The sequence below is a fragment of the Falco punctatus genome (assembly GCF_963210335.1).
Source record: "Falco punctatus genome assembly, chromosome: 8".
Lineage (NCBI taxonomy): Eukaryota > Metazoa > Chordata > Aves > Falconiformes > Falconidae > Falco > Falco punctatus.
The window spans coordinates 16,732,534-16,755,815 of NC_137588.1; the positions used below are offsets into that span (position 1 = coordinate 16,732,534).

The 23,282-nt window shown below is 40.3% G+C and overlaps 1 long non-coding RNA gene across 5 annotated transcripts in view; it reads right to left on the reverse strand.

Annotated features, from left to right (window-relative positions):
• The window catches only part of LOC308068892, a 146,630-nt gene that overhangs the window by 44,520 nt on the left and 78,828 nt on the right, over nucleotides 1-23,282 (reverse strand). For all 5 annotated transcript variants that reach the window (XR_013930173.1, XR_013930174.1, XR_013930175.1 and 2 more), the window contains one exon: nucleotides 1-22,034. This exon is cut by the window's left edge and continues 44,520 nt beyond it. This is a non-coding gene — a long non-coding RNA (uncharacterized lncRNA). The remainder of the gene's footprint in view (nucleotides 22,035-23,282) is intronic.

Genomic DNA, 23,282 nt, shown 5'->3' on the forward strand with positions numbered 1-23,282 from the left:
TTTAAGACAATCTCCATTCAGTTATACAGGAATTTCTTGCAATAGGTTTATAATGTAGGATTTTTTGTAAGGAAAAATAATTTATTTGAATTTTTTTTGCATGTGCTTTTTTTCAGTTGACTCATCTCTTGACATAAGGTTGTATAGTCAGTGTTTGGAGATATATCAATCACATTCAGATGTAAAAAAGAGAAAAAAAAATCATAGAAATCTGCAACATTTGTGCAAGCTAGTTTTCACTGGCTGAATCTGTTCCCTGTGTACTAGAACTGTGTTACCAACACCGGAAAAGCACTTGCAGGCCAGAAATTGTCCCCTAACGGAGCTCTTGAATGTTTAATAGTTTTATTTAAGATGTCAAATATAACATTCATACCACAGAGGTAAAGCATTAAGGTAAAAATACACAGCAGTAATGAGATGGCCATTTCATTTGCAATTGTCAATAAAATAAGAGTCCTCAAATACCAGATTACATTTGTTGATGCATTATCGTATGTTACATTGTGGTTTTCTTCTCCTTTCATTTTGTGATTAGTAGTTCACACCTGTATTAATGTAGAACATTTACTTCACAATCCTATAGTATTAAAGTTCTAAGGTAGTTTGAAGAGCTGATTAAAAATAATCTTAGTAGCTGGTAAGAACCCATCCGCAGGTGTCTCTGAGCTTCGTGAGTTAAACATGTGATCCTGCATGGTCCCTCAACAGCAGCACCAGTAACATGGTGTTTGCAGTACGTGCAGGTGATGCTTCTTACCTACTATCCGTCAGGTATAGTAAGTCAGTATCACATTTGGCTATGAGAAGGCATATTTCTCATACTAACCTACCAACATAAATCTGCTTTTTCTTTATAGTACCAAACACATGGAGGGATAATCCTGCATGATTCCCCCATATGAGTTTATCACTTATGTGATTGAACATATGATTGGCCTGTTCATCACCATTTGAGTTTCATGGGCTGGGCTTCTGTTAACTTGTAAGATTATAACCTGCTATAGACATGAAAACCTTTACAGCAGGCTTTTATCAGCTGCCTTACAGGAAGTATGGTTAGGCAATAAGCAGATGACTGTCTCATTTCTGAAGTAGCAGAAACACTACCTGACCTTTCTACTGTCTTGGGCAAGTCAAGGTCTCCACCTAGCTACTGAACTTCTCTTGTCTTTCCTAAAAGGCTTTAGAAAGGAAGAGCTATAGTTTGTCTGAAAAATGCTGCATGGGGCTAGAAGGTACATGGTGCTGACAAGTCTGTGGTTATTGTCAAGTAGAGGTTTTAGACCACACAGAAGAAACCAGGACTGCTACCCACCTGTAGCAAGCTGTCAAAAACAAAACCACCAGCAATAAACATTGAAATATTCAGGAAAAGAAGAGGTTTTATTATTCTTTTATTGGCAGAGGTTTCTCCATCGCATTCCCCAAAACCATTTTCTCATTATCCTTAGCCACTAGAGATTCTGGCACAAGTAATACTGATACTTCCCTTGTGTTCTCTTTTGCATCATGATCAGCAGATTTCACCTCTGAAAGTCTTACAGATTACATGTTTCGGGTCTAGTTCAAAGTCTGTCTACATCTGTAGATTGCGTTATCCTCAGCTTAAGGTCTTCTTACTTTGTGACACTTGCAGTGCATTTTACACTCGTTACTTTTCCCCTACTGAGTGTGGGGGTACTGTTACAGAAAATCAGGGAGATTGTCCCAGTAAGTGCTCACTGCTTTCTTCAGACTTTTCAGTCTGTTGCTGTCACTAAGAAGTGAGAAGGTATTGCATCCCAGACAGCCACTCATTATCTGAAGTCATATTTGAGTCTCGCCTCGTACTAATTCTTCTCTTTAAATTGTTTTCCTCTTCCTATGCCTACTCAAACTGTCAGACCATATCAGCTATTCATCTGACTTCTCTGCTGACCTTTCCTTCATCTTTGTGTTAGAAACAAGTGTTTCTGTTTTGACTTCTAATGCTTAAAATTTAAATCACAGCTTACATCTTCTTTAGTACACAGGCAGAACAGGCAGAAATTCAGATTATTTAGGGAGAAATTATGTGGTGAAGACTGGAAACAGTAAAAGAACAAAGCTAAGGATTATCATGGCAGCTTAAACCTACCATGACAAACTACTGTCCTAACACTTAGGTGTCAAAATGTCTAAGAAAATCACTGTAATGCATAATGCAATCATTTTATTGCTTGAAAGACTGTTACTGGCTTTGTGTGCTAGGTACTTATCTTAAAAGTTCACTTTAGATGTCTTTGGGCTAGAAAAGAAGGACAGATAGAAAAATGTCTGAAACAATCAATAACAATGTCAGCATACAAAATGCATTAAGATTCATGTTGTATTGTGATCAGTTTGTTTTACTAGTATAGTATTGTCATTTTGACAGAAAGGAATACACCAAACTTGTATTTGTGTCTAATGATAGGGACTGATTAATTTATTGTGCCTGTTGTTTCCTGGTAGCTTAAGATACATGAAATGCAGCACAATTCTGTGACAGCTCCAGGGACCAAGAAAGTCTCTATATGAAAGTGTGAAGAAACTATTGTCAGTGAGATGACACTTGCAAAGGACTGTAAAAATAGATTATACTATACCTGTACACAAACTGAGTGACAAGCGTTATGGAACTCAGTCACATTTATAAAGGAATGGAGTTGTTCATTACAGAAGTAATTTTACCTTGTGCAGAAGTACTATCCAAAACCAGAATAGGCTTAGATTGGATATTAGGAAAAATTTCTTCATTGAAAGGCTTGTCAAGCATTAGAACAGGCTGCCCAGGGAAGTGGTTGAGTCACCATCCCTGGAGGTATTTAAAATACATGTACATGTGGCATTTAGGAACATGGTTTAGTGGTAGACTTGACAGTGTTAGGTTAATGATTGGACTCGATGATTTGAAAGATCTTTTCCAACCTAAACAATTCTATGATTCTATGACAAAGAAGTGTATGGGTAACTGCCCCATTAAGAACATTAATCTAAAATGTAAAATGCCCTTAGATATTCTGATGAAAGTAATTTGCTGTTACTATCTCACAGCCTGCTTAAACTCCATGGATCTTTTTCCTCTTCTTACAAGACCTCTTCTCCACTTAAATTATTACCTTTTCTTCTATTAAATATTCACCGTACTTCCAAGCGTGGAAACATATCAATCATCACCTGACATCGTCAAATCCTTAGATTAGTCTTGGAGTCACATTTATGATCAGTTCAGCAAACCAAGATGGAAGAAAACACACTTAGCTTTAAGTCTCAACTTTGTTTCTCACCTGTGAAACCTTGCAGTAATAATGTAATATTTTTAACATTTCAAGAACTTGAACCAGTCCTTCACAAAAAAAGGACCACGTTTCTGCACCTATTTAGTTTTCTGACATGCCTACCTAAGAAAAAATCCTAAACCAAAGCTCATGACCCTGCAGCTCAGCAGAAGGTTAGGATATATGTACATGTAATGCAAAAGGAAATGTACTGTGGAGCTGTGTGCTGCACAGAGCCTCTCTGCTGTCCTCTTCCAGCTCTCCCAAGTGTACTTCCTTCCACTGGATAGACACCCGCCTCTGCTTTTTTTGTTGGCATGGGGGTTATGTACAGCAAAAAAGTCATGTCCTGTTTTCTTTACTGACTTTCAATCTGGGCTTTTAAGCTGAAGTTTTCACCCATGCCAAGTGGCAATGGCAGTCACAATGGTGATCGCCACTCAGTAAGGAATACTGAGATCTGTAATAGTTCTGTGAGTGGATATTCAGGGCTTCATTATTCTCCTGTGAGAAGGAGAGAGAGGGCGTTGTGTCAGGGGTCCTGGAGAAAGTGAGCATGTTTTTAAAAGTAGGAACAAAAGGTGAAAAAAAGATGGATTCTTTCAGTCTATTTCCCTAGTGTCTCCAGGTGCAGCTGCTTACACAGACAGATCTGTGGTATTTAGTTCAACAGCTAGCAGCATTCAGAGCAGCACAGAGCTCAGCAGGGACAAATTTCCTAAGTGCATGCTTAGTATTAGTAACACGAAAGTGTTCAAAGCCTTGAAGTGGCTTCCAGAGCCTGTGCTGATCCCCACACTGTTCTTAAGTTAGTCGGTGATAGAGCAAGCTTGTTTAATGATAAGATAGCAACATCTACATCAGCCACCTGGAGTTCTAGTCTTCTGTGAAAATTAGTGTCATATACCCAGTGCCATACTCATCTACAAGCTGTGTGATCCATAGGCAATAACAAACCAAACTGAACTCCACCCAAAACCTCATCTATCACTGTAACATGCATGTCTGTGGTGAAGTTAACAAAACCAATGTTTTTGGTTTGTAAACTTGTTTTGTTTAGCACATAGTTACTAAACATGGTTACAAGTAGCTACTATGTGCAGATAAGATGAAAACAGATACTGAACTGCCTTGAAGTTAAACTGAAGGGGAAGGGATGACACTCATAGTTGAAGTGTTTTCAAGGTTTGCTGGTACAATGTGAATGGCAAGCCTGTAATACAACATCTTCCTTTCAGAAAGTCTGAGTTCTCCCTGAAAATGGAGTAAAGCTCTGCATTCCCAAAAGGGAGAATGTAATTTTCATTTTATTGAAATAATTGAAGTAGGACCATATAGCTCTCATTTATGTAGTGTGTGGTGGTTGGTATTAGGTGAAATGATTGCACTGTGTTCCTGACCAGGCATATTTCCTAAGGCTGAATTTTATCCTTCCCTACTGAAGGCATAAGTTACAAATGAAAGCTGTGGTTCACAAGGCCTTTCCCATAGAGGTCCACCCTAGCCAGGCAGTCCCCAGCCCATATCATTGCAAGGGGCTTGTCCTTCTGTAGTGCAGGACTTTGCATTGTCCTTGAACATCACAAGATTGCTGTTGGCCCTGTAGTGTCTCTGGGTCTCTCTGAAGGGCAGCTCTGCCCTCAAGTGTATTGACCAATTCTCTCCAAATTGGTGTAAGCTACAAAGAACTGAAGTATTTTTAATCAAACACAGGAGCTGGGCTCCTGTCACTCTGTCACCCCAGTTATAACTCAAGTCCACAATATTCAAGTCCACAAGTTTTTATTTGTCTCCCCAGTAAGTTCTCAGTAGGCACTTGTGCCTCTGAAGATGCCCAAAGTGCTTCCATCTTCCCCTGGACTCTCCAGCACATACATCTGGTCAGACTGTGGGAACAGCTGTTCATCTGTCCACCACCATGGTGGAGCCCCACAGGAGATATTATCAGGCACAAGGCTTGCACAGGACACTGCAGCTGAAGCAAACTGCTACATTCACTTGAAAACAGCAGCGGCATCTGAGAAGCAGCAGTTTCCATTTATGTAATAGCTCAGCCGTCAGTCTAAATGTGTTAAAAATATTTTGTTTGGAAATTATTTGATTTGTTTTCATACCATTTCTCTCTGAGCACAACCAGTGCACCAGTGCAACTCTGTAACCACTGAAACCAGTGAGTATTTTATCACTAGTCAGACACTGGTGCCATTGTAATCAGCGTGGAACTTTTGCCCTGAACAGGATTACCACTCACACTTAACAGTGACTCCATATACCATCTAGTTTAACACCTGAAAGGAAGCCAGTGGAAAAGCAGAGTTCCCACTGTTACGGTCTACTCAACATATACTCTGCAAACTCTAATTTAAAAAAATGGACACAAAATTCCCTTTCTTAAAGAAGTTTTCTAATATTATTAGAGTTTTCTAATAAATGAAGTGGAATAATTCATATGCTAGCATGTGGGTTTTTTTTCCCTTGCCTGCTGTACAATCTTTGCAAATCAGGATAAAGTAAGATGTTATATTTTTAATTTATTTGTTGACTGAGAAGGTTGGGGTGAGGAGAGAAGCAAACACTTCTTACTTCTTTAGAAAATGAGATCCAGTTTCTCATTACAGTATATGTAACAAATTTGTTCATACATTTTCTGCTTACCCTCAGAAGAAAGTGGTTAGCTCTTCCTGAGCTTACAGCATGTTCTCAGCCTCTTGCCTTCCAGCCTATCTATTCCTCTGGCATTCGGCTTCTAGACTTGTTTCCAATGAATGCTGCTGGACTGTGAGAAGCTCTTTATGAAAACCTAAAGCCTCACACAAAGGAAATATCTCAGCAGCTGACTGAGTCTAAAAATGGTTGAAAATAAATCAGGAGAATAACAGGAAGCAGTTTTAAAAGTTCTAAATATTGATCTACTCAAATCTTACATTAATTCTCCTTACACTTTCAGTAGACTGTGGTCCCATTCCCCACTTAGTGTTTATTTTTTAAAAAAATTGTAGCCTACAAAAAGATCTTTGCTGGTGTTGACACAGATTTTTTTTTTCTATTTCTACAAGCAAATGTGAGATTTCACAGCTCTTTTATCACATTACAAAAGTTCCCCCATGCTGTGCATCATGATCATGCAGACACAAGGAAATGAATCTTACCAGGTTACCCAAGCACAGCTGAAGGAACAGAGTGTACTAAAAATACATGTATACACCCTACAGTTACATATGTGCACACAGATATTATGTTGTTTTGCAAGATGGAAAAAAAAATATCTTTTCACCAAATGGAAACACTGAAAATGAAATTACAACAGCAGCAGATGCTAAAGCAAATAATCTAATTAAGATGATTTCATCAACTGTTTTAAAAGACATTCAAAAAAGCAGTATAATACTAAGTCACCAGAAGAAACGTTGATTATGCTTGCATATACAGGTACAATAATACTGTAGCTGAAGTTGCCCTTTCAAGCGTGAAAACAAATACTTTCAAGACTGTTTATTTTTTTTATCCAGCTGTGCTACACATCCTGCTAAGGAAAAGTATACACATTAAAAAAAATTCTTAAGAACTATAACCCACAGCCAGGAAGAAACAATTCAAATCAACAGAAGTTTTGCCTGGGTCAGGACTACAGAATGACTTTTATGCAGCATGGAGAATAGCTTCATTCTGGCTGCAGGAAGAATTTTCAGACTAATTTGCAAACACAGGGAACCTCATTTTCATCTTGTATTCTTTGCATGAATGGGCCAAATTCTGTCTCAACAAAATCTGAATCAAAAAGTCAGAGAACAAAGACTGAACAGTACAGTAAGAGTCTGCATTTTAAGTCTAATATTGACTGAAAATCAAAAGGCAGAACTTTGTCCTGGTCCCTTAGAATAATGTCATTCTAAACTACCTTCCCCTCTTCTTATGTTTGCTCTTCCCTTCAGATATACTGTAGAGTGCAGTATTGGGTTTTTACTGTTCAGTGTCATTCCTACTAGAACATTTAGTGTGGGAGAGGTACATGGTCTGCCTCCTTACTGCAGCACCACATATATTCAGCTTCCACTTTCAGTGAGATTTACAGCAAGGAGCACTCATGCCTTCATGCCATTTGCTGAATTTTTGTTTCCTGCTGTTGCCTTCTTTATTTTAAAATGGCTGCTGGATAAAATAGTAGGCATTCAGTAAAAAAGTCAAATACATACCTCCACTCTCTTCTTTCTATCCTCCATGAGATCCAGTTCCTGCTGGACTTCATACTGGACAGTTTAATTTCTCAAAGACCTCTGGTTCTTCTTGTTTTCTTTGCTTATTGTAATTACTTCTGTAAGAATGTATCTTTACTGCTTCTAAAGCAGTCTGCAAAAGCACGTTATACTTTGGAAGAAAAGGAAGACATTTTTTAATGTGAATGTTACATTAAAGGGTAATAACTCTGAGTGTTTTATTTTTCTTTTAATTCATCTTCATGCCCTGTTTATCTTTGTCAGTTTTCTTTTTATGCAAATCCTCCTTCCTCAAAGCAGTGTTACAGCTTCATCCCTTTAGAGGAACATGACTAGACTCTTTCTACACTGGCATCGTTCCTAAGATTTCAGAAGGAGATTTTTCCCTCTCATCTTGGCCCCAGCAATTAAGTACCAGTGCAAAAGATATATATATTTTTTTTTTTAATCTTTGCAGTTAGTTAGTCACAGCATGAACAAGTAAGCAGGCTCTTCCTAACACCTGCCGCAGGTGGTAGCTTACAGGCAGTGCTGGGAGAGAAAAGCAGGGACAGTATTAACCTAACTAGCTGGGGCAATGAAGGAAGTGCAGTGCTTAGTATACACATATGGCATTCTCTGACCATAAAATTCCTCTGTAAGAAGCTCAGCTGAGCTTCTCAACAGACTTGCCACATGGTCAGGGCTCACTTGCATGTTTTTGCATGGATGTTTTTCAGATGGAAATAAATCCATCTTGAGAAAGTTTTTATATATCCCTCTTCATTCCTACATCAGTTTTGCAGCAAATGCAATAAGCAGTAATAAACCTTCAATAGAAAGCCACTAAACTGATGTTGCAACACTGGACACTATTTAAAAATATTACTAACACAAATTATTTTCAGAGGTTACCTCAGCAACAATGTGGAACAAACAAGCAGCTGCTGACAACATTAGAGCTCAAGAGAAATGTTTCCTCTTTCTACAGACAAATAGTTCCTTTGATGCTCTTATGTCCGCTGACACTACAGTAGCTTTTTCTTAAGAGCCTGAAGGTAATGACTGGACTCATGAGGACTGGCAAGCCTGAAAACCTGCCGTAAATCAGAAAACCTTACAGAGACAAGTTCTCAGAGAAATGCCACCATTCTTTTGGTAAAAGCCATTAGATTTTGTTAGAGGAATTAAGCTCCAAAGCTATTCTCATTTTCATCAACAGGGAAGTGGAGCATCCAGTAAACCCTCTTGATGCTGAGAATAACAAAGTTATTGTAGCTGTTATTAAATACTTAAACTGGTGTTCAAGGTTGCTATTGTTCCAGTCACCATAAAACCCCATCACTGAATAGTTGTTTTGTCATTAAAAATGCACAGGTTGATAAAGGATCAAGATATGTCATTTCCTTCAAAACACATCAGAGGAAAGGAACACCTTTAATATTTAGATAGTCTATGTCAATTCATTTGAATCAGTGACATCAAAAGTACCAAGTCAGGGGTCCTCAAACTTTTTAAACAGGGGGCCGGGGCGCGGATGCAGTGGCAGGCAGCCATCTGCGGCTGCTTGGTTTCCCCCTCCAACCCCCGGCGGGGGCGGGGGCGTTCTGTAAATACCAAGGGCCGGATTGAGGACCCTGGGGGGCCGTATCCAGCCCACGGGCTGTAGTTTGAGGACCCCTGTACTAAGTATTTATACCAGAGGGAGGGAAAGAAATTGTGACCGGGGGCTTGGACACGATGCATACGATGCATACGTTGTGGCGGACTGTAACAGCTGTGAGGCAGGGCTTCTTTTCAGACTAACTGCTCCTTCGCATTTTTCAGCTGATTAATGAAAGCCAGTCTACAGTAGAAAAATGTAAGAGTCAGCCTCTGTGTCTGCTGTCTGTTGTGAGTAGATATTTTGGTATGTTGGTACACAGCAGTGGTGGGTGACTTCTCACAGAGAGGAAGAACCTTTGTCTGAAAGTAATTCATGGTGGATATTGAGATGGGAGTTCCCTAGCTCAGGAGGAAAGTTACATTTTTTCTCTACTAGCATAAGAAAGTATATTAGCAACATTCCTAGCTGCTTTCAGTAAAGAAAAATGTAGCTGCAACTACTGGAATTTAGATTTTGACAAAACATTGATTTTCAGACAAGCAATGTTTTTCATTGTTTCTTCTTCACATCAACATTGCAACCAAGCTCATTCATTTATTTAAAACTCAATATTTACATTTGAAAATCCAATGTTTTAATCTGAAAATTATGTATGTATTTCTTAAACAAAACCCCATACCTTCTACAGAAAAAAAAACAACCACACACCCAGTCCTATATCTTCATGGTAAGTAGATGTTCTCTTAATATCAAGCTAGTGACATTAAGCTGGAGTTTCTGGATGACTGTATTAATCCTTGTTTAAATGGATTATGAGGTCACATCACAAAAATGAAACTGGTTAAAATGAGTAAAATCTCTGAATTATTAGTGTTTTTCTCACACAAATGGCCTATAAAACTTGGAGATTGTCTCACTGCCAGTTGATATGAGCTACCTTTCTACAGACTTAAATAACCCAGCAGAGCAGAACTGTTGCAGTGTAAACTTTAGTGCTGGTCTGAAAGCCAAGAGGGTGAGACCTGTCCTCTGCACTTGGTTCTTCACAAGCATCTTCAAAGACAGTGACATTTCATAGACCTTTGATTGTACACTAGCTGGATCACAGGCCAGGCCTGCTCATGCATTTACAGCCAGAAAAGGAATCTCCTCATCAATTATGACTCCATAACTGGGCTGGATGGTAGCCGGGCAGTGTCTGTGATGGGACCTACAGCATTAGGAGTTTATGCTGAACTCTCCATTGAAAACCTGAAGTTGTGTACAAAATAAGGGTGAGACGTTAGAGGAGGAAAAGTTAGCCTGGAAAGTGGAGAGATATGCGTTAAAACTTCTTTCATTTAGCGGTGAAGGAGGTGTTTGTGGTCTGTGGTGAGAAGTATTTTGGGGTAGTGTGCACATTTAGAAATGTTTTTTATCAGTATGAACACATGTAACAGTCAAAGCCCTGTATATTTGTTGCAGCAGAAGTACAAAGGCAGAAACCCTACCATTTCCTCTCCTATAGAGCTGGCATTTGTGTCATTTTGTCTGATGGAGACACTTGAGTGGGGATAGACTACTGTAAAGTTGCTCAAGGCAGTATTGGAAGGGTCAAAAGAAGTTTGTTTTCCTTTCTGCTCACATATGTGTGAAGCTGGTTCCCATACACTGTGCTATAGAAGCTTTCTTTAACGTCTTTCACCTCTAAATACAAAGACCTGTTGCTGTTTTCCCTCTTTGTGTAAGATCATGTGAAAGTAAGCTTTGCTTTCACTGTTAGCCAGCCATAGACCTGCTGTGGTTAACATCATGCCACACCTCAACTGAAAGGTTTTATTGAGAGGAAGATTGTTGGGCTCATGATTTGCTTCCAGGTGCTTGGAGCTCTGGCAGTTGTACACATACTCTGAGAAAAAGTAAAGCAAACAGGTGAAGAAGAAAATGTTGCACAGATCATCCACAACTACAGAATGAATTGAGCTGGAAGTCATCTTTTCCATGTTGGCAGGCTGGGGCCTTCTCACAGCTCTCAGCAGATTCGGCATCTCTTGCCTTACTCGCTGGCAGAATGACTCCACTGAAATTGCATAACTAGTGCCTGTAAAGCTTTTCTTAAGGGACAGTTTTAGGGCTGGAGTTGCATATGTTAAAAATGAATGTTAGAAAATCAAGTCAATCTGCATTATATATTCAAAACAATGTATGTTAACCTGATTTGCTTATTTTACCATTTTCTAACTCATTCCTACCTGTCTCCTTTGGCTCAAATAAATCCATAAGCCATGGAGCAAAAACTGCATGTTGATAGCCAGCTGGCCATCCTGGGCACTCTAGGGCCTGATGAGGGGTGACTATGGGATAGAGGAAAGAGATGCTGATCCTTTTTGTGGACTCTTTGGCTTTCACAGAGGCAGGGGTTTCTTAGCAACGCAGCCTTAGCAGGCTCAGGATTACAATGGGGTGAATAAAGTGTAAAGGTTTAAAAGTTTGCCCAAACATCACATGAATTAGCCATGTTCCTCTCCATGACATTATAAGACTTTCTATAAGACTCACGTAAATGTCATCAGAAGGTCCACTTAAGGTTGAATTTCACAGCATATGCTTGAGTACTCATCTACTGAGATGAGTTGCTGTTTCTCAAACTGCAGTATTTCTCAAAATGAATTGGACCACAGCAAATGGACAGGAGTCTTTAAGCCTTAAGCATTTCAGAAATTTCCCACAAACCTTCAATCTAATTTAGATCCAGTCTCTGTCTTTGTGGTTTGATATAAAACTCAGTTCCCACCAAGATGCTGAGATGAAAGTGTTATCTGGCAAGTTTGCTTATTGTAGAAGAAGTAAAACTTGAAATAAAAATTTCTGTGGAATTCACTTGGAAATGAAATTATCTTTCCTAGGTATACTGTTTCAAGTGCACACTGAAATTTTTATTGTCTGACAGAAGAAATAGATAGCAACAAAATAAACAAACCTGTGCTTCTGTAATTCTCAAGTAAAAACAAATTCATCAAACATAAACTTTTTCAAAACAAGTGGCTTTACAAAATATACACCAAAATGGAAGAAGAAAGCAAACTGAGAGTTATTATTCATATCATTTAATGTTTTCCTACAAGTGTCTGCTAAGGTGACCTCTGAAGAATCTATACGGAGTATGGTTTTGGTATCCACAATGTATTGTTTGAAAACATCTGTCCAATGTGTTAAAGTAATGAATATGTTTGAGGAAACAATGTGATGAAAAGAGCCCAAAATCATCTAACAAGTGAAAAAATGATTCATTTAGCAACTTGTAAAAGCTGGTTACAGTTAAGATTCATGTTAAATCCTCCTAGCCTATATGGCTACATAGCAGTCTAACACAAAGGATATACCTATTTTAAGTTAAGATCATCTTTATAGTGTTAAGCACAACTTAGGATAGGTTCAGGTAATTCAGGCACATAAAAACATATTAATCAAAACCAGTTTTAGTCATGCTCAGACTAAAAAAACAAAGTTGCTTGATTAAAATTGAGAAACTTCTTCAAATGCACCTTGAGCCTTGTGTGTCTTTCCTGAGTTTCAGTAGGTCGCTTTACTGCAACTGCCCTGAAGAGGGGGCAATAAAGACTTCTCTTTATAATGCAATGGTAATGTAAACTAATACCACCACAACAAATTAGCACCACTGAGAAGAGCTGTTCAGCAGCTGCAGGCCAGTGAATCCATTGATTCATTTTTAAGAGCGTATGTGACCTCTCAGTGCCAGACTCCAGACACAGTACAGTGCTTCCTCACAAAAGTGTGTTAGATCAACTACAAACTCGGCAAGAATTCAGCTCATGTAATTTCTTCAAAACTTTCCAAAACTAGATAAAAAAAGGTCTATCAGTTATGGCCAGCACTGAAATAATAGGTGCAGCTTCACCTCAGAAGCCATTTTGTGGCGTTACTGTTAAAAGATCCTCTTTCTTCCAAGGTATTCCTACCTTCCTTTTTTGATGACATCCATGTGCCCCATTTCCCTCAGCATAGAATTACCACATTTGTCTTTACAGTACCAATTATCTGAACCCAAGGCACTTGAAATACACTGTACCTATTCAGAAATGCAATTAAAAACAATCAGACAAATAAAAAGCCTCAGTTTAAGGCTGGAGATAAATTCTGCTATCATAGGACACAAGTCAACTTCATTGATTATACTAAATGAAAAACAGAGGGTAATTTACCACAATGCTTGTAGTGAGTCAGTGGTAAGGAAAGAAATATTTCTGTACTTGGCATTTGATTTAAATTCCTATAAATAATAGCTACAATGCTGATAGCTTTTTCTCAGACAGAAGAAATAAAGGAGAGAAAACAAATGTTGCTGTTTCCTGATGAATACCCATTCTTAATAGTCTGACTACACTATTTGCAATGCTGGCAAATAAGTTTCAGTCTTACCAAGATCCTGGGGACTGTTGGGATTCTTTCTCAGCCCTCTGTACTGACCAAGTACCTACGATCCCTTAGGTACCTCCTCAGGCTCTGTTTTTTGTTTGATGAAGCATGATTGGCTGATATGATATTATTTTCCACTCAGGTTATGAGCCACGTTAGAGACATGGCTAAACCTACACTGTCCTGTTAGGTCAGGTTCAAATTTCTGTTTCATTTCAGTTTATGCCTGCTGTAGCTCAGCAGTGTGTGCTAGTAGTGAAACTTGGGCTTGTTAGTGGAAAATCCCTGAAGAAAGGATAAAAGTGACCAGCAGCCACCTTGCTCAGGCCAGATCATCTGAAGTCCTCCATAAGTATGCCTGAGACCTCTTACCACCCCTCTGTCTTTCCACATAACCAGAACACGTCAAAATTAGCATGGTGAGCTGCAAAGTTGTCCTCTTATTTTCTGAGGACTTCTGTATGCATTGTATCAGGCTTCCTGCTTCACATGGATGAGCAGCACTGCTGTGCCTGCCACATCCAAGCTGGCACTGCATTCTCTCCAGTGTGCCATCGCAGAGCAGGAGACAGTCACTGGCATGCCTGCTCTTATGTGCAGGGAGGGGAAGGTGGGAGGGCTTGTTTTGCTCATCTTAGTGGTCACTGCCACAAGGTAGAATGAGACAGGTTTATGGCACAAGGCAGGCACCAAATACTGAGCACAGTGTTAGGGACAGAAATAAAACTGTGGGTGGTCGTAAGCCACTGTGAGCATATCATTCTGGCTATTCGTTTCCCAGGAAGACATACCTTTGTGTGTCTGGGAAAAAGTGTTGTGAACCACTGTTCATTGGTTGTGAAACCGCTGTCTATGCACCTATACCAAACAGCCAGCTAGCTTGGCTTCACACTACTTCCAGCAAGACTTTTGCATCAACACGAAACTCTGGCCACATTTTACACTTGTATTTTCACATGTGCCTCAAGGCACAAACACATTTGGTCTGCAGAAGTTGTCTGCAATCTCTTGACTCTCCAAACACTTTTCCTGCCATTTTGTTTGCCTAGCAGTTCTGACATGATCCTCCTCACCAGGATTTCAGGGAAGGAATAAGCAACCTCTAGCCATGACAGCCAGATAATGTATCCAGTAGCTGCAGCAGAATATGAGCTAAGGAACTGCTCCTCACACTTCTTTGCAACACATGGTGTTTGGGTGGATATCACACTCCCTCACATTGTAATCCTTGCTGAAGCCAGTTTGATGTAGTTGCCGGGATGCTTATGGGTAATTTCCTTTAATTGTATTTAGGGATGTCAACCTGAATTTATTCTCTGCTGAATACAGTGTGCACAAGGCTGGCATAAGCCAGAAAAGCAGTCACCTACAGTGTAGATGCAACTGTTTTAGATCACCCAGATCAGCAAATTCCCACCTGGACTGGGTCACTGCTTCCACAGAAAGTATACGCAACTGCTGCAAGATCTGATGACCTGCACATTTAAGGATGTCCGGTCCTTAATAGCACTACCCTGCACTCTCAGAAACATCTTGATTCCTTTGAGGGGGCTCTTTTTGTACCTCTTACTTTGCCATCCAAACCAGCAACAGTTTATGAAATTGACAGTGTGAAAGACTAGATTTAAATCTTTGCCTTGGTCCTGAAAATACTGTGAAAACTAACTCATCTCCTAATACCTGTATTAAGAAGCCAAAGAGAAGAATTTGTATCTGCTCCATTTTGACACAGCACTGGTGTGAAGTTTGCATGGTATGAATAAAATCAGTTACTAAGAATGCAGTGATAAGGCATTATTTTTTTGCCACAGACCTTGAATGGCAAAATGTGACAACCATTGGTCTTAACCACTCAGTAGGTGTATAATTCACATACCAGCAGCACATAGAAAAAGGGTTTTAAGACTTGTGTATATAGAAAGCATTGGTTTTCACTGCATATTACATTTCGAAACAGACTTTTCTTAATGTGTGCTTGCAGTACATTTGGGTGTCAGCCAAGTACTAAGACAAAATGAAACAACCCTTACATCAGGACTTTTGCTTTGTTGCTTTGGCTTTCATGGTCTTTATTATTTTGTAACTGTATCTTGTTGCTTTCTTAACACAACTTCTTAGGAATATTTAGTCTTTTTATAATTAGATATAAAATAGAAACAAAATTGAAGTGGAGCAGTTTCCTAGAAGGAAGTTGCACAGAAATCAGTGCAGTGGGATTGCTGTCTAATGCAGTTGAAACATGACAACATGTTTTTTCTTCCCCTCCACTGCACCACCCAGAACGTCTTGTGTTATATCTTCATTACCAGGTACATAAACTGTCACAGAATGTCAACGTCTGTACTCCTTTAAGACTGGATTTTTTTGCTCATGTTGATGAGAATTTATTCTCATAAGAATTTATCTGCAATTTAATTCATTATAGGAGGGAACATATTACCTTATTTTTGGGGAAAATATATTACAGGCACCAACTGACTGCCTAGAGATATTTGACAACCCTTTCACCATTTTTTTCTGAGACAAAGCTTGCTTTATTCTCCAGGCCGTAGTGGCTGCTTCATAATTTATTTTTGCAGGAAAGAAGGTGTTTGAGACCTTCCTCCTTGGATGGTTGTGGTATGATGTTTGTGTGACTTGGTGAATTTTTGGCCCACGTAAGTTCAGTTATGCTCACAGAGGGGTCAAAGTGATGCGATGCCCTAGGACAGACGAGGCAGACTCCAACTGGGTAGCTCCTGAGTTTACGTGGCAGCTGTGGCAGACATGGAAAATCTGCTGATGTGCTATAAAGTGACTGGTATTTGTAAACTGTTTGCTGGGTCATCTGTCTTCTTCGGTCTGCAAAAACACTAGTTGTGCAGGTGAAATCAATCAAGCAACATCTTATTGAAACATCACTCACTGCAACATGGAGGGGAGTTTCATCTTCCTGTGACTCAACTTTCACAGACATTGATAGGATTGACTGTTAGTGACTGACAGTGATATCACTTCTAACTCAGGATTACTGAGAGTTGTCTGATCTGAGTGCCAAACCATGTGTCTTATGGAGAACTAATGAAGGATTTAACTGTACTTCATCCAAGAAGGGCCATGTGTGGGTGCTGGGTTCTCCCCAACGCACTGTCTTTGTTTGTCAGGCTCCCACAGGCAGAGTTCACACCTACAGACTATGCGTGTGTTTTCCTGTCTTTGAACAAATGAATAGGAATGAGAAAATTATTGCTGAAGACCTTTGCCTGCTTTTTATCCACTGTGTCTCCCAGATGACAGTCCTGACTCAAAACTACAGATTCACTGGATGTGAAACAAGGGCAGGCAGCCTGTGTGCTGTGTACTGCTGCTGCCCTGTATGGTGTACTTCACCTTTGGGGTTGTTTGTGGCTTACCATGTACAACTCCTGCTGCAGAGGAGATCCCAAGCTAGGGAAGGGAGGAGTTGTCCCCACCTTGCTGCACATTCTCCAGCCCTGTCTCAGGGTATGAAAGGCTGTGATCTTCTCCCCAAACTGGAGGTGTTCCCTGATGCAAAACTGGGATAGAAGCAGACTTGCACTGGTATAAAATGTAGCTGTCATCCAGGAGCTGAGCATGTCAGTAGCCTTTCCTCCTGCCCCTCAGTGCTCTACCAGCAGAGAACAGAAGCACCCACCTGGAGGGGTTCAATCCTTTAGGGGTCCCCGAGGAGTTCCCATGTCTGGGACTCGTGCTTAGTGCTGGTAAACCTGTGCACATTCCGCTTCCAGGCTTAAGTGCTGCCAATGGCACTGGGAGCACAGCCACTGCGAGCCCTCACATACTTCGGTCAGCTCACTGGGTACCCTTGGAGTGGGCAGTGGGAGATGGACAGCATGCTGGCAGCACCAGAACCCTCAAAGGTGCCTCTATGGATTTAGTTCATGAGGACTCGGTCTGAATGTTATAATGTGAGCGCTCAAAGGTCCTAATACAAAACAGTCCCTCATGACCACTGTTTTGAGTGCAGCAGGGAAGCTCTCTGACATAGCACAAGCCAGTGACTGATTCGGCTTGTAATCATACATTACGTATAATTTTTTAAATAAAAAAATGAAATAAATATTAAATAAGATATGTGTAGACATATATGTAGACATACATATAATGTGAGTATATATGTATTTATATAAATATAATATATGTGCTTTGAATTATACATAATCTGTCTACTTACTTTTAATTATACATAATCTACCTACTTAGAGAAGTTACTGTAGAAAGCCATCCTATGGGATCCAGTCTGGCATTTTTCACCTTGCATATGAGCTTTCTCTACACAAACTTGCAGTAAAAATAGTTTCAAGAAAATAAGTCCTGTAGAAAATGAACTTCAACATTCCTTATCAGCCACAAAACCCTTTCAGCAGTTTGTGACTGGTTACAGGTATCGACAGAATAGTTTGATGCTGCAAAAGAGGTCACACAAGATTTCTGATAATGACATTATACTGATGAAAACAGGGCTCAAGATGATCTTTGTGGTACTGTTGTTCAGGGGATTAGAAATGCGCATGCTATGCCACACAGGCACACGTGTATTAGGATGAAAGGGAGAAGCATCCAAAGAAAAGAACAAAAAGCTGTTGTCATTTAACCTGATTATAAATCAGGGACATGGCAATTCTTTAGCCTGCTTCTCTTAAAGTGGCTAAAAGTACTGTAGGCTGGATTATGTTCCCCCCTCATCCTGTAGGGAGAGGGGTCTCTGGAGGCTTGCTCTGCGCAGCCCACATGAGGGCTGTCCCCAGTATCTCCCCCTGCTTGTGAGAGCACAGAGGCTGTGGGCGGGTTGTCCATTTGCACCAGTGGTGTGAAAAATAGGGTCAGACTGAGAGGGATGATAAGCTAGTTTGCAAGAAGGATGTAACACCCCATCAGGCTTTCCAACAGTTGATTCTACCCATCCCCACTAGATGAATCAAGTTACCACTGGAGTTAAAAACACTGAGTTATGCCATGAGCTGTCGGCCTCATTTGAATGTGCTCTGTTATTTAAATGCGAACTATAGCATATCTCATTAAGTTAAAAGTGCTGGTTTGATATTAGCATATGGGTGGGTTGGAGGGGAAACGTTAGGATTTTTGGCAGGGGAGGTTTTTATTTTTGAAGCTTGTTTGGAGGGAAAACTGTCCCTGAAAGCAAAGTTTTTGATTTTGGAAATATGCAAGTAAACCATGTAAATGTCATCACAGGAGAAGCCTTGTGGATTTAAAGCTCTGTGTGCAAAAGTGTGTCTGGCTATCAAATCTTTCTCTTAAGGCTGTCCAACTAGCAAGACTTCACAGTGAAAATCTTTTGTGACAATAAACCCCAAAATTCACACCCCACACCCCCTGCCCTTTTTCTTTTCCCCACAGCTGTAGCAAATGCTTTGTGCTATTTATTCTAGGGAGGCTCCTTCTTCCACATCCTCTCCACAGCAGGAATCCTGAGTCATGCTTTTCTAGGTGGAATTCTTGGAATCACCTGTCCTGATGATTCAGGAATGGATCTCAGCACAAGCCTTTGTAGGACTTTTTTTCATTATTGTGATATCTGGAAACAATTTTTTCCTGGGAAAGAGTTGGTGTGAATACATATCCCATTTAAGAACTTTTCAAAAGAGCTTCAGAGTGCTTAAGTGCCATTTCACCATCTTTGAAACATCTGAAGTTTTCATTTTAAAATTAAAATTTGAAAGTAATTTATTCCCACCCTCACCCCATTCCCACTCCAGTTGTTCACATTTGACTGTTGATTGAAATCCTGAAAACCTTTTGCTAGGTAAAATGCCATCTAATCTGGTCAGTGCTATTTACATACTAAGATTCAGGCATGGAAACTTACTTGGCTTCCAAAAAGATCAAGTTTTCAAAACATGCCAATGGTTTGCATAGATAATATACATACTATTATATATAATAAAATAAAGACAATATGAGGGTAATGTTTGTTCTTATATGTTAAAGGTCTTAAATTTATCTTTTTTGACTGTGATGAGCATCCTCAGGCTGAAGTTCCTATAGCAAAAGATGCAAACACAAAAAAAATCTGTGTAAAATCTGAAATCCTAAAACAGACAGAAAATTGAAAACAAACAATACATATACAACTTGGTCTGAAATTCATAAGGATTTGAGCTATAAAGGACAGTGTAGTGGTTTGACCCTAGCTGGGCACCAGGCACCCACCAAAATTGCTCTATCACTCAACCAGACAGGGGAGAGAAAATGCAATGAGAAGCTCGTGGGTCAGGATGAGGATGGGGAGATTACTCAGCTGTTACCATCGTGGGCAAAGCAGACTCAACTTAGGGAAATTACCTTTCAAATCAGAGTAAGATAATGAAAAATAAAACTAAAAAACTCCTTTTGCCACCCCTCCATTCTTCTTGGGCTCAACTTCACTCCTGATTTCTCTGCCTCCTTCCACCTGAGCAGTGCAGGGGGATGGGGAATGGCTGTTGCAGTCAGTTCATCCCACATTGTCTCTGCCGCTCCTTTCTCCTTAGTGGAAGGACTCCTTGCGCTCTTCCTCTGCTCCAGCATGGGCGTGCCTTCCATGGGAGACAGCTCTCCACAAACTTCTCCAACATAAGTTCTTCCCATGGGCTGCAGTTCTTCCTTAACTGCTCCAGCCCTTCAGGAACAGGCTGATCCAGCATGGGTCCCCCATGGGGTCACAAGTCCTGCCAGCAAACCTGCTCCATTGTGGGCTTCTCTCTCCACAGGTCCTGCCAGCAGCCTGCTCCAGTGTGGGCTTCCCACGGGGTCACAGCCTCCTTCGGGCATCCACCTGCTCTGGTGTGGGGTCCTCCATGTAAGCACGTGCAGGTGGTTATCTTGCTCCACCGTGGACCTCCATGGGCTGCAGGGGCACAGCCTGCCTCACCATGGTCTTCACCACGGGCTGCAGGGGAATCTCTGCTCCGGCACCTGGAGCCCCTCCTGCCCCTCCTTCTGCACTGACCTTCGTGTCTGCAGAGCTGTTGCTCTCACATAGTCTCACTCCTCTCTCCAGATGCAATTTTTTTTGCACAATTTCCCCCCTGCCCCCTTCTTAAATATTTTATCTGAGAGGCACTACCACCATCGCTGACAGGCTCAGCCTTGGATAGCAGCAGGTCTGTCTTGGAGCCAGCTGGCATTAGCTCCATTGAACATAGGGGAAGCTTCTAGCAGCTACTCAGAAGCCACTCCTGTAGCCCTCCCTGCTACCTAAATCTTGTCACACAAACCCAGTACAGTCAGATATAAAACCTGATGTTCCATAACCTATCACAGGTTCAGACTTTACAGCCATGGCCCCAGCAGCACTTTTTGTTAATCCCACTCCAACTTTATCAATAATTCTGTCTGAACTACATCTGTAAGTGCAAAATTCTTTGAAGTCTAAAACAAAATTCAGCCAAATTGTCTCTGGGCAAATTTCTGTCATCACAAAGCCCCAGGGAACTGATTTAAAGTCAATAGGAGCTTTTAATGAACAAGAGAATTGGAGTGGCAGGGGGCACGCAGGAGCAGTCTGCTCTACCCTTGTTCCTCGTGCATTATACAGTACTGCATTTGTGCAGTAGGCAGGAAGGAAAAGAAGGAGCTTAAAAGAACACCCACCAAAAGGAGGGTTGGCAAAAAAAGGAAGAAGTGACAAAACTGCTTGTCCAACTTGCATTATGGATAGGACTGTAACACAAGAGCAGACGTGCTGGGCTAGACCAGTATCCATTTTGCCTGTTACACTCTTCAATATTAGCCATTAGTGGATGTTGATATAAGTATATTAAAGAGGCATATACTGAAGGCAGCTTCACAGAGGTGAATGAGCAAAAAAGTCCACCAACTTCACTGCTAATATATTGAGCAGAACATTGTAAATGCTGCTGGCATTACGCCTGTGCTTTCTCTGAGCTTCTGTTTGTGGTGGTTTTTTTTTCTATTAAAACTGAAACTGAGCTGACAGTGCTGCTGCAGACTGGGATGATATTGTGTCTACAACAGAAGTAGTGATGGTAATAGAATAGCCTACAGCTTCTCATGCAATGACATAAGCATGTCATATGCTGTATACAGCAGAGACGACTTCATCTATCACACAACTGTGGTTACCTCTAGAGTAGAAGAGGGGAGCCATTTAAAGGGACATAACACTACTCCCTGACTGAGGACAAAACCCAAAGATTATCTACTAAACTGAAATTATGCAAGAACTGTTAGGTATATAGTGGTTTATAATTTCATTCTGCTTCCACTAAAGTCAATTTGACTATTTCAACATGAGCAGAACTAAGCCTACTGTAATTTCTCAATAGAATTTTGAGTAAGATATGACAACTAATACCCTAACCGTAACAAAGAACACTACAGGAGAGGCTACAAACTGTCAAGATCTTGGAATGGAAAATTCTACTTACCAGTCCTTGCTGAGAGGCAGTTATGGGGTGCAGTTTCCTTGTGCTGGATCACCACAACCTGCTTTGTGTCAGGTTTCTTGGAAATTTGCCCACCCAAGTACTGATTAGGCCTGACCTTTCCTGACATCTGAAATTAATCAAGAATGCAATTAAATGGTGTTAGAGTATCTATAAGGCAACCATTTGAGCATGTAGGTTTTTAGACATCTGATGTGTCTCAGGAAAAAGAATTACTCCTTGACAGGTAGTCACTGAAAATTGTAAGTTTTAAAGCTATTGTTTGTTGGATGTACTTACAGAATGACCAATAAGCTCAGAATTATAGCTGAAAATTCTGTGATGAAGTGTTGATGAGAAAGATAATTTTCCTCTGAAGATACTGAGTTATTGGAAGTAAAACTTCTGCTAGACAGGGCCATTTTCCATGGATTAGACAGGACATGTGTTTGTTTAGAACAATCCAAAGTCAAGTCTCATTGAATCAGAAATGAATTTTGACTTGGTGTTTTCCCACAGAAAATGCAGTCGCTAACTGCTTGCTGCTTATATCTTGTTAGGCCAAGTAAGTCCTAAACTGTTGCATTCAAATAACTATTCACCACTGCAAAGTGAAAATTTTTAGAGATATCTCCCAACTAATACTACTTTTCAAGTTTTTCCCTTAAAATCTTAAGTTGAGAGCAGGCAGAGAAACACAGGTGGTTTCCTACAGCCCTGGACTGGCACACTGACCAATGCTGTTTTGCTAGCTTTCTATAAATCTGTTAGTTTGAATTGTCTTGTCTATATAAACTGAGATATCTGGCTCCTTAGGGACAGACAGATATATATATATTTATTTTTTTCTAGGTATTTGCACATGGAGAGGTTCCTGGCCCATACTGCTATGCAGACAACTAGCAGGAAAATGTTTAGTGGGTAGAGCTACATTTTAAGCAATTGCACCTCCTAAAATCAAATCAATATTTGTTCTGTTTCTGGTCTTTGATAGTTCCTTTAAGCCACAACAGAGCTGCAATGCACAAACAAAACAGACCACACTCTCTTATCATTGCAATGGTGCTCTTATATGCTACTCTTTAAGGATAACCAAGGCTTGCTGCAGATGTCTTAAATGCTGCATCTCAAGAGAGATCCTACTGAGGGAAGAACGGCAAATTAAATAGCTATTTTCATTGCTTTAATGGCAAATTCCTGATTTAATTTCTTTCTCTCCCTTGAAATGAGAAGTTGCAAGATTTAAGTTTGAATACAGTTCTCCTACGTCCTAGTTGTCAGTTGGATGAAGAGGGCACTTTTTTGAAGCTGTTGGTTAAATATCAGAGTGCTGCCTGAAAAATCAATAGCTAAGAAAACAGCTTTGAGAGATTGCCAA